The 11,193-nt window shown below is 43.7% G+C and overlaps 1 protein-coding gene and 1 pseudogene across 1 annotated transcript in view; both read left to right on the top strand.

Annotated features, from left to right (window-relative positions):
- Positions 1-11,193, top strand: part of LOC135572436 (uncharacterized) — a 243,011-nt gene that overhangs the window by 105,521 nt on the left and 126,297 nt on the right. The window lies entirely within an intron of this gene.
- LOC115134767 (nuclear factor erythroid 2-related factor 2-like) overlaps positions 1-11,193 on the top strand; it is a 215,096-nt pseudogene that overhangs the window by 90,572 nt on the left and 113,331 nt on the right.

The raw sequence follows: 11,193 nt of genomic DNA, 5'->3' as shown, positions 1-11,193 counted from the left end.
ATACGTCACAGTTGCAGAATCACCTGAAAGACGCACATCGCCATCTGCTGACTGGAGTTGGTATCGCAGTTGAGAAAATACTTTCAGACAAAAAGCTAAAAAGCGACTGCCCCTAAAAACCAACGACTCCCTTTGAAAATGGGTGATGTGGCATCAGAAACATTTATTATAGTGTTTTTAAAATGTACCACAAAGTAATAACTTTGGTCATACCCACTCAGGACGTCGAATTATGGGCGATATCAGGTCTGTCTGTTCTGGCTGCTATTTCGCCCCAAAATAGTCATCCCAAATGGGGCTGTGTATAAGTATGTAAATGTCTCTCGGACAAGGTGACTTTTATCAATATACACTCAAAAAAGTAAAGGTTCCTGGAGTATCCTTTAGGGTACTATAGACCCCTTATCATGGTTCCTCTAAGAACCTTTTGGGGTTCATTTTTTAACTCCCTGTCCTCCCTCCATCCATTATAAAAACATATTTTAATAATAATAATAATAATATCAACAATATTGATTTAAATAATTTATTGTTTATTTAGTGGCACCACCAATGTGAATTGATATTTACCAAACAAAAGAGACATTACAAAATTGCAACATTTTTGCAGACATGTCAGACTATAACAAATAATACATTTACTTTGTATAGTACTTTTCATGACATTTAAAATATATATATAAATAATGAATTGTTAGGTTAGATTACTCGTTGGTTATTACTTCATTGTTGGAACTAGAAGCACAAGCATTTTGCTACACTCGCAGTAACATCTGCTAACCATGTGTATGTCAAAAATACATTTGATTTCATTTGATGTACAATAAGAAAACATACATTAAAAATTAATCATAGGTAAACGAACAATATTGTAGACTTGATGCTAAATACAGATTTTTCAGCTTTAATGTGTATATCGTATCCACTTAGTTATGTTAGGAAGTTTGCCATCTTTATGACCGGCCCTGGTAACTTCACCCCAACTTCTCTTCTCCCCAGAGCACAGTAACTTAACAAAAGTGTTTTTCTGAAATTTAAGGGATTTTTATTTTATTTTAAATACAGCCGTAGCAGAGCCCCAAGTCCTATGGGGACGTCCTCGAGGGCGTGGATGTTCTCCCCATCAAAGGCCAGCGGGATTTCACTCATGGTGAAATGGATTTCCGCCAATGTGCAGTAAAGGAGTGAAGAGCGGTGAAATCTGTCAACAAAAGTAAGAAAAGATGAATACACATACAAAGAACATAACAAATGTTCAGCTGGAGTTTTATATAAGCATGCACACCTATGTTTATGAAGAAACAGATGATTGGTGCATAGGCATACCTTGTCACGGACAAAAAGGCCACTCGGGTTCTCATTGAAGAGGTAGGGGAAGAGCAGAATCGCTGCTGTGGTCTCTAGTCCTAGTAAAGTAAAGCAATGATCTTACTACACTTGCTAATTTTATTACAAAATACATTAGAGAAAGGGAAGGAACAAGAGCAAATACCTCTTCTGCATTGTCCATCAGGGACTGTCAAAATAGCAGGATGATGTCCTCGCCCCTGCCTCGCCTCTCTACCTCTGCTAGTCCTTGAATTATATTTTTGTCTATATCCATTCAATGGACTTGATTCATTTCTGAGAAGATCTGAGAAGATCATTTGCACACATTTGTATGCTAATAGATGTCAGTTTGTATTAACTGCTATGTAGGTTACATGTACACTTCAAATGCAGCTGTCCTACAACATATCTGAACCTTCGTCTTGATCCCAATTGCATTGTGTCCATGTTCTGTCCTATACTAATTTCAAAGGAAGAGAAAATGTGTCAAAGAATATATATATATATATATATATATATACAGTGCCTTGCGAAAGTATTCGGCCCCCTTGAACTTTGCGACCTTTTGCCACATTTCAGGCTTCAAACATAAAGATATAAAACTGTATTTTTTTGTGAAGAATCAACAACAAGTGGGACACAATCATGAAGTGGAACGACATTTATTGGATATTTCAAACTTTTTTAACAAATCAAAAACTGAAAAATTGGGCGTGCAAAGTTATTCAGCCCCTTTACTTTCAGTGCAGCAAACTCTCTCCAGAAGTTCAGTGAGGATCTCTGAATGATCCAATGTTGACCTAAATTTGTGCATAGTTTTGTTCGGTGGGGGTGAGCGCTCTCGAGGCAAACGCAACGGGCTGGCCTTCCTGCATAAGGCAGCATCCAAGTCCCCTTTGGCTGGAGTCGCTCTGGATTGTGACAGACTTCATGACGTCGTAGTAGCGCAACACTGGCATGGATGAATCCAGAGATTTCATCTCCTGCACTGCGGCCTCGTGCTTGGGTAGCCAGTGCCATGGTGTGTCTTTGTCCAGCAACCGGCGCAGAGGCTCACAGACTGCTGATAGGTGTGGCATGAACTTTGCAAGATAGTTTGCAAAGCCGATGAGACGCTGTACTCCTTTTGCATCAGACGGGTTTGGCATGTCGAGGATCGCTCTGACCTTGTCTGGGTCCAGCTTCAGGCCTTTTGCTGAGAGAATGTGGCCATGGAAGTGGAAGTCTTTCACCTTGAACTGCAGCTTCTTCAGGCCAAGGCGAAGCTTAATTGATCGGCAGCGCTCCATCAGTGCCAGGAGCTTCACATCGTGGTCGCGTTCTGCTTCTTCGTCTGTGTCACCACAGCCTACGATCAGGACATCATCGGCGATGGGTTCAATGCCCTTGAGCCCAGCCAGTAACTCGTGCTGCTTGCGTTGGTATATGTCAGGCGCCACTGAGACACCAAACGGGAGTTTGAGCCAGCGTTTCTGACCCCAGGGGGTCCAGAAGGTAGTCATGAAGCTGCTTTCTTCGTCCAGCTTGCAATGAAGGAATGCATCTCGGGCATCCACCAAGGTGAAAATCCTGGCCTTGGGAAGCTTATAGATGACATCCTCTAGTGTCGGCATGATGTAGTGGGATCGTTTCAGTGCTTGGTTCAGATGCTTTGGGTCGATGCAGACCCTCAGCTTCTCTGTTTTTTTCACTATGACCATATCGCTGATCCAGTCAGTTGGTTCAGTCACAGATGTCATGTGGCCATCGGCCTCATACTTGTCCAAGCTGGGCCTTCACAGCCACGTTGATTGCAATGGGCACATTGCGAGGAGCACATTGGACTGGAGTGATGCTCTCATCCACTTCAAAGTCTACCTCCCCAGGCACAGATTCAACGGGCATGTTGAATACATCGTCATATCTGCTGAGTAGCTGTTCTTTGGACAGGGGTCCATGCTGGACATGATCCACAATGTGCAGGTCATTTGGTACAGTGAACTGCATCAGTCCCAGGCGTTCGCATGTAGAGCCTGAGAGGAGAGGATGTTGACTGGTTTTTACAATCTCAAACTCCAGCTTGTGTTTGCGTCCCCGAATAACACATTCGGTCTCAAAGGTGCCCATAGAGCTCATTAGCTCTCCTGAGTACAGGTTTAGTCTAGTATCGCTGGGCAATAGATGTGTGTCAGGTGCCAGATTGATTTTGTCTTTGTAGCTCATTACGTTGCATGTAGCACCGGAATCCAGTTGACATTGTTGTTGCTTGTTGTGTAATCGTAGTGTTACAAACCATTTCTTCCCTCTTGAGTGTACAGCCCCAATGGATTCATGCATGTAAATGTCACTTTCACTGTTCAGCTCTGAACATTGAGTGACATCATCAACACAGTGAATCTTGCCCTCACTCACCCTTCTTTTGCTTTTGAGACACACTTTTGCAAAATGATTATTAGTTCCACAAGCTCTGCATGGTTTTCCGTAGGCAGGGCAGTGCTCTTTGCCACGTGTGTGTGTATTCCCACAGTATTTACATGCTACGGGGCTCTCTGTGTTCACCGTTCGTGGTGAATTGCTCTGCCTCGATTGGTCTGCCTAGCAACAGCGTGAACAGTATCAACGTCGGAGCATGGGGTTTCGATTTCCATTGCTCTCATTCTCATGTCAGTGACTTCAGCAGTGCGGCACATTTCGATGGCAGTTACTAATGTTAAGCCTCTCTTTCTCAGTAGACGCCGGCGTGTATCCTCATTTGCAATTCCCAGTACTATTTTGTCACGAATCAATTCATCTTTCAATCCCCCGTATTCACAAGTGGCGGATTTCTCTCTCAAACGGGTTACAAAGTTGTATACTGACTCACCCTTTTCCTGTTTGCAGCTTCCGAAAACGAACCGCTCGTAAATTAAGTTTCTGGCGGGTTTGAAGTAATTCTCCAATGCATCCAATATAGCCTTTGCATCACACTGTTGTCGTGCTGTGAGGGTGATATTGTGCCGGTAGATATGCCTGCATTCGCTGCCCATTAAACTCCTCAGAGTTGCAGCTTGTACCTCGTTGGTTTTCTCATGTAGACCGGTCGCCAGCGCATAGTCCTCGAATTCATCCCTGAAGTTGTCCCAATTAGTATTTCAGTCCCCTGTGAGAACCATGGGATTTGGTGGCGGAATGTTCGCTGCCATAGCAATGGAATATGAGATTTCTTTGCCTTCAGTCATCGAAGTAGGTAGTGATGCTAGCTAGCCAGCTAACAACGAGGTGATCAGTGTTGTGAGTAGGAAACGGTGTGTGTTCGCATATGGAACATAACTGCGCCTATACTGTACTTAGCTACAAAAATAACACACGTGTGTTTTCCGAGCCACTTCTGATACCATGTTTCAGTATGATATGTTGGATAAAGGAATAAATACAGACACCAATGTCAGGTTCAATAGCCTTGTTTGTGCATTGTACAAATCCCTACACATGGAGTCCGGGGAACAGTACGGCTAGTCGAATACCTATCATCTAGACTCCGTAACAATGTTTGCTTTATGGAAACGATATACAATATATGGGAAAGAATATAGTTGAGGGAAATAATCTGTAGCTCATACAACGCCGACGGTCAAACCCGGCTTTCTATTATATACGGTAATTAACTATAGGAACCTTATTGAAGATATTCACAGAAAACCATAATTGTCTCAGTTATTAATTATTAGTATGTTATATTATTATATAAATTATTTCGATACATATTCAGAGCCAAACATCAACTCAATTTAACCTTTTTAACTTGTTGTCGCATCCAAACTTGTCACCATCGTTTTCAGTTGTAAATGTGAAGTTCCCGGAAGAAGTCCAGCAACAACGGAGGTTCCTCGATGAACCCACCTTCTATCAAGTTCTTTGAAGAACCTTTTGGGGCTGTTTTTCATTGACCAAGAACCCTACAGTTCTTAGGGGATCTGAAAACAACTCCAGTTGAACCCTATATTTTTTATAGTTGTAGTCGGCTCTATTTACTCTTAAGATTCAAAACATGATGATTAGGATCAACGATCAAGTCAGCTGCTGCTGAGACGGTGAACTGACGTTGAACCGGGCAGTCAGCTGCTGCTGCTCCAATACACTATGAGGTGAGACGGTGAACTGATGTTGAATCATAATAATTAAGTTAATTCAAATTAATTAGTGAAACTGTTAAAAAATAGTATATGGCATATTAAATATATTAGGCTATTGTTATCATATAGAAACATCATGGAATATTGTACATCATATTAGCATCAACATACATTATTCTTTCATTCAATTTCACATAATAAGGATATTTCATATTTTTAAGTTCAGAAGTCAGAACCCATCACCAGCTATGTAAAAGAGACAGAAGAATGCACAATGGTCAATGCTATCCGGGATTCTCGGGACATCCCTACCCTAAACCCTACCTTAACCAACGGGCTAGTGACGCCCCAAGAATCTATCTGTACCTGAAAATACATTATCTATTTGATTAATAGTTGGTATTCAGCAGTCAGAAAGCCTTAATTACTTTAAATGTACTACTAAAATAGTGATTTTGTCAGACAGCATAGACAGCAGCTCTACACTTTATTGACTGACTGATCCATTCATCCTTCCATCCCTCCTCAGCATTCCTCTCCTCTGAAGACCCAGTGAGGGTGGGGCTCAGTCAGAGAGCTGTTGAGGGACTGGTTAGGAAGAACACTTCTACAGACAGAGAGGTGAGAGGTCACAGATGGTTTAGATTGTAAATATTGATGTCCCCTTAGCGGTTCATCACGTAAGCAAAAGGTAATATGTTAGAGAGAGTAAAGTAGACGGCACGGGTCAAAATTTTGATTTATTACCCTGTGTCCATGATGACGTGTACATGTCCAAATATGGGCCTCCGGCCAGGACATCCTGTTCCTGTGGTCACGTGTTAGAGGGTGTGTTATTTTATATCTATATTGCATCCTTTGAAGTTGTCATGCTGATTGATGTCTAGGGACCTGGTTGAACTGGGGGGGGCTTCTGTGTTTGAACTTTTGAAAGAGTATGGCCCTCACCCCCAGTTTTATTGCTCTTATGGTTGTTATCTAATGAAGCAGGAATGTCCGGGGTATTGGCTGTGGCAGTGGCATTATAAATAAAAGTCCAGAACAAGGCTTGCGACCCCAGAACAGTAAACAAGATTTTTAAACATGGATTTTGTGATCAGTGGCAAAGTCATCACGACTGTAACAACGGAAGCAGGACCGCGGCTGAAACATAGAGAAAGGGCCAAGTATAATGCCGCAATATACGATGCGCCAAAAAAGCGGTTTCTAAGTGTGTATAGAACCCAGAAACCGCCCAGAAACTGCGCTGAAAGATCAAGTGCTGATGTCTAATGGACAGCAATGGGGGTATCTGTTTGATTACCTGGCCTGTAGAGTGAACCTCTATACGGTAGCCGAAGGAGAAGAATATACCGACCAGACATTAGGAGTGGACTATGAGGTTGAAGACTGGACGGTTTTTCGCCAGGTTTTGTGTCCCGAACTGAGACTTATCACCAAGGGGTATAGCTTGTTCACAGGCTACGAGACCCATTGGGAAGGTACCCCTGACTCCTCAGGAAGAGTATTTCACAGGGTGAAAATGCAAAGAAAGAATGGACTTCCATGTGGCTGCGTGGAGTTCTATATCAGCAACGAGGAAATCCGCAACCAAAACATTTGTGATGGAGGCCTGACTGGGGATTTTAGGTTGCGCATGCTTATTCCTTTTAAAAGTTGGGATTTAATGGAATTTAAAATGTTGGAGTTGTTGGACGCTCTGTTTGTACAGAGCCAACAGCGACAGAGCATTGTTCGGCTAAAGAAGTGCATAATATATACGAATCCCGAGGATTATGATTCAAAGGAGACCCAAGAAGGTACATCGTCAGAAGGGTCACCCCCCCGAAGAAAACTAAGTACGCGGCTGCGTTAACCACGCCCTGATACCCAGAGGGCTGGTTCAACAATAAAAGGAGGGTCCTTAAAACCTACAGTTCTTCACTTACGCATTAACCATGGACCACATACCAGGACTCCGAAACGTCATGGGGGCCCGACCCTAAGGATTGTATGCCTCGCAGCCCAACATTCTACTCCCCCCTGGCAAGACCAATGACACCCCCTACATGTACACAGCCTGAGGACGTGTTTGATGGGGTGGTCAGTACTATTTTTGTGGACACCATCAAGGTCTCTGTAGCCACGCTTTTAGACGTGGTGATTGGAGAGTATATACGAGAAAAATGCATCGGTTGTGAGATCAATCACCCCAGCCAGCGCAGGCATCCATGTCTATACGACCCCCCAAGATACTACTTCTTCAACCATTTTGAGGCGCTGGTGAAAAGACTTTGGTCCCGCCGGTTTATACCATCGCTGGTCAGAGCCCTGGAGGCTATGGGTCTTGTGCCGTCTATCCCCAGAGTTTACGGAGTAACCGAGGCTTTCCTACATGAACTGAAGGAGGCGATCTACATCCACGTGAAACTCAAAAACATCCGACACACCCTGGTGGACGATAACAAATACAAGGAAGCTGTGGTGGCTGATGTGATGACTTTCTGGCTCAATAAACCCCAAGAGACCGAGTGACATTTTGTTATTTAGATGTAAAGCAATGGGTAACTATGTGTATACGATGTTAGAGAGAATAAATACATTTTTTCTTTTGAGAGAACTTACAAATGTTATGCATCAAATTATTGAAAATAAAGTGAACAATGTATCGTTCTACACAACCCACAATTCCTGGACTAATGTAGAGCGTGTGCTGAAAATGGAACAAATCATGAATCATGTACGACATGCGGGCGAGAGTCTACAATGGATACAATTGGTATCCCGATGATTCTGAAGAACTAGAAACAACTTTGTCTAAGATTTTACTTTATTTGTTTGAAACACCATTTAATTGTAACATGTATGATATTTGTTGTTTATATACTTATATAGTGGATGTGTGTGTTTTAAAAATTCAGCGACACAAGCCTGTTAATCTAAACCAAATATACAGGGTGTTGCATGATGTGATCATTGAGAAAACGGGGACATGTATCCTGCAACGAATTCTGAATTGTCTGTATACATAACACATGTTTTCTTGAAGATAAAAATCCCAAAAAATGAAAATGAAATGTTGTCGTTATTTGAAAGTGGCTCATTAACGTTATTGTACCTCAGAGAGGCAAGAAGGATGGCAGAGCAGATGTTGAAAAACATTTATTATAATCCCTCTAACCCTGGGTCTTATGGGGGTAAGGAACGTTTACAGAGCGCTATAGCCGAAGAAACAGGTAGCCGGTTAAGCGATGCTAAAGTGAATGAGTGGTTATCAGAGCATGATGGGCACACTCTACATAAACCCATAAGAAAACAATTTCCAAGAAATATAGTTTTTTCTACCCAACCATTGTCTCAATTTCAGGCGGATCTATTTGACATGCAGGCCCTTGCAGATAAAAATGATGGAAATCACTACATGCTAACGGTTATAGATATTTTCTCTAAAATAGCTTTTGTCAGGGTCTTAAAAAATAAGAGCGGGGCAGAGGTGACCCGGGCCTTTGACTCTATCTTGAAGGAAGGAGGAGCCCCCAAGAAAGTGCAGACTGATGGCGGAAAATACTTTTTTAATAATACTTTTCAGAAACTCATGAAGAAGCACAATATAGTACATTTTGCTACAGGCTCGGATTTGAAAGCTTCAGTTGTTGAACGCTTTAACAGAACTCTGAAGGAGCGGATGTGGCGCTATTCTACAGCTCACAACACGCATAGATATATCGATATAGTTCAAGATTTAGTAATGGGGTACAACAATAGTTACCATAAGAGTATACGGATGAAACCCTCCGAGGTTTCTTCTGAAAACTCTTTTCAAGTCTTTAAAAATCTGTATGGTTTGTTCCCCCTTCGCCGTAAGAATTTTTTTTATTGTAAATTCATTGTGGGGGACTTGGTGCGTATATCCAAGTTGAGGGGTGTTTTCGACAAAAAATATGAGCAAGGCTACAGCGATGAGTTGTTCACGGTTACCGAATGTCTGCCGCGCATACCCCCGGTCTACAAATTAAATGATTATGACGGGGAACTTATAGAGGGATCTTTTTATGAGAAGGAATTACAGAAGGTACAATTGGGTAAAAACAAAGTCTTTCACGTGGAGGAGATTCTAGATCAAAAGAGAGAAAAGGGTAAAAAATATCCCTGCTGAAGAAAAGCAGGCCCAAACCATGATGCTGCCACCACCATGTTTGACAGTGGGGATGGTGTGTTCAGGGTGATGAGCTGTGTTGCTTTTATGCCAAACATAACGTTTTGCATTGTTGCCAAAAAGTTCAATTTTGGTTTCATCTGACCAGAGCACCTTCTTCCACATGTTTGGTGTGTCTCCCAGGTGGCTTGTGGCAAACTTTAAACGACACTTTTTATGGATATCTTTAAGAAATGGCTTTCTTCTTGCCACTCTTCCATAAAGGCCAGATTTGTGCAATATACGACTGATTGTTGTCCTATGGACAGAGTCTCCCACCTCAGCTGTAGATCTCTGCAGTTCATCCAGAGTGATCATGGGCCTCTTGGCTGCATCTCTGATCAGTCTTTACATTTAAGTCATTTAGCAGACGCTCTTATCCAGAGCGACTTACAAATTGGTGCTTTCACCAATTTTTTATGACATCCAGTGGAACAGCCACTTTACAATAGTGCATCTAAGTCTTTTAAGGGGGGTGAGAAGGATTACTTTATCCTATCCTAGGTATTCCTTAAAGAGGTGGGGTTTCAGGTGTCTCCGGAAGGTGGTGATTGACTCCGCTGTCCTGGCGTCGTGGGGAAGTTTGTTCCACCATTGGGGGGCCAGAGCAGCGAACAGTTTTGACTGGGCTGAGCGGGAACTGTACTTCCTCAGTGGTAGGGAGGCAAGCAGGCCAGAGGTGGATGAACGCAGTGCCCTTGTTTGGGTGTAGGGCCTGATCAGAGCCTGGAGGTACTGAGGTGCCGTTCCCCTCACAGCTCCGTAGGCAAGCACCATGGTCTTGTAGCGGATGCGAGCTTCAACTGGAAGCCAGTGGAGAGAGCGGAGGAGCGGGGTGACGTGAGAGAACTTGGGAAGGTTGAACACCAGACGGGCTGCGGCGTTCTGGATGAGTTGTAGGGGTTTAATGGCACAGGCAGGGAACCCAGCCAACAGCGAGTTGCAGTAATCCAGACGGGAGATGACAAGTGCCTGGATTAGGACCTGCGCCGCTTCCTGTGTGAGGCAGGGTCGTACTCTGCGGATGTTGTAGAGCATGAACCTACAGGAACGGGCCACCGCCTTGATGTTAGTTGAGAACGACAGGGTGTTGTCCAGGATCACGCCAAGGTTCTTAGCGCTCTGGGAGGAGGACACGATGGAGTTGTCAACCGTGATGGCGAGATCATGGAACGGGCAGTCCTTCCCCGGGAGGAAGAGCAGCTCCGTCTTGCCGAGGTTCAGCTTGAGGTGGTGATCCGTCATCCACACTGATATGTCTGCCAGACATGCAGAGATGCGATTCGCCACCTGGTCATCAGAGGGGGGGAAAGGAGAAGATTAATTGTGTGTCGTCTGCATAGCAATGATAGGAGAGACCATGTGAGGTTATGACAGAGCCAAGTGACTTGGTGTAAAGCGAGAATAGGAGAGGGCCTAGAACAGAGCCCTGGGGGACACCAGTGGTGAGAGCGCGTGGTGAGGAGACAGATTCTCGCCACGCCACCTGGTAGGAGCGACCTGTCAGGTAGGACGCAATCCAAGCATGGGCCGCGCCGGAGATGCCCAACTCGGAGAGGGTGGAGAGGAGGATCTGATGGTTCACAGTATCGAAGGCAG

This window comes from Oncorhynchus nerka, linkage group LG2 (assembly GCF_034236695.1).
Source record: "Oncorhynchus nerka isolate Pitt River linkage group LG2, Oner_Uvic_2.0, whole genome shotgun sequence".
Classification (NCBI taxonomy): Eukaryota; Metazoa; Chordata; class Actinopteri; order Salmoniformes; family Salmonidae; genus Oncorhynchus; species Oncorhynchus nerka.
Note: the sequence above shows the minus strand (reverse complement) of the source record. Positions and strands in the feature narration are given on the sequence as shown.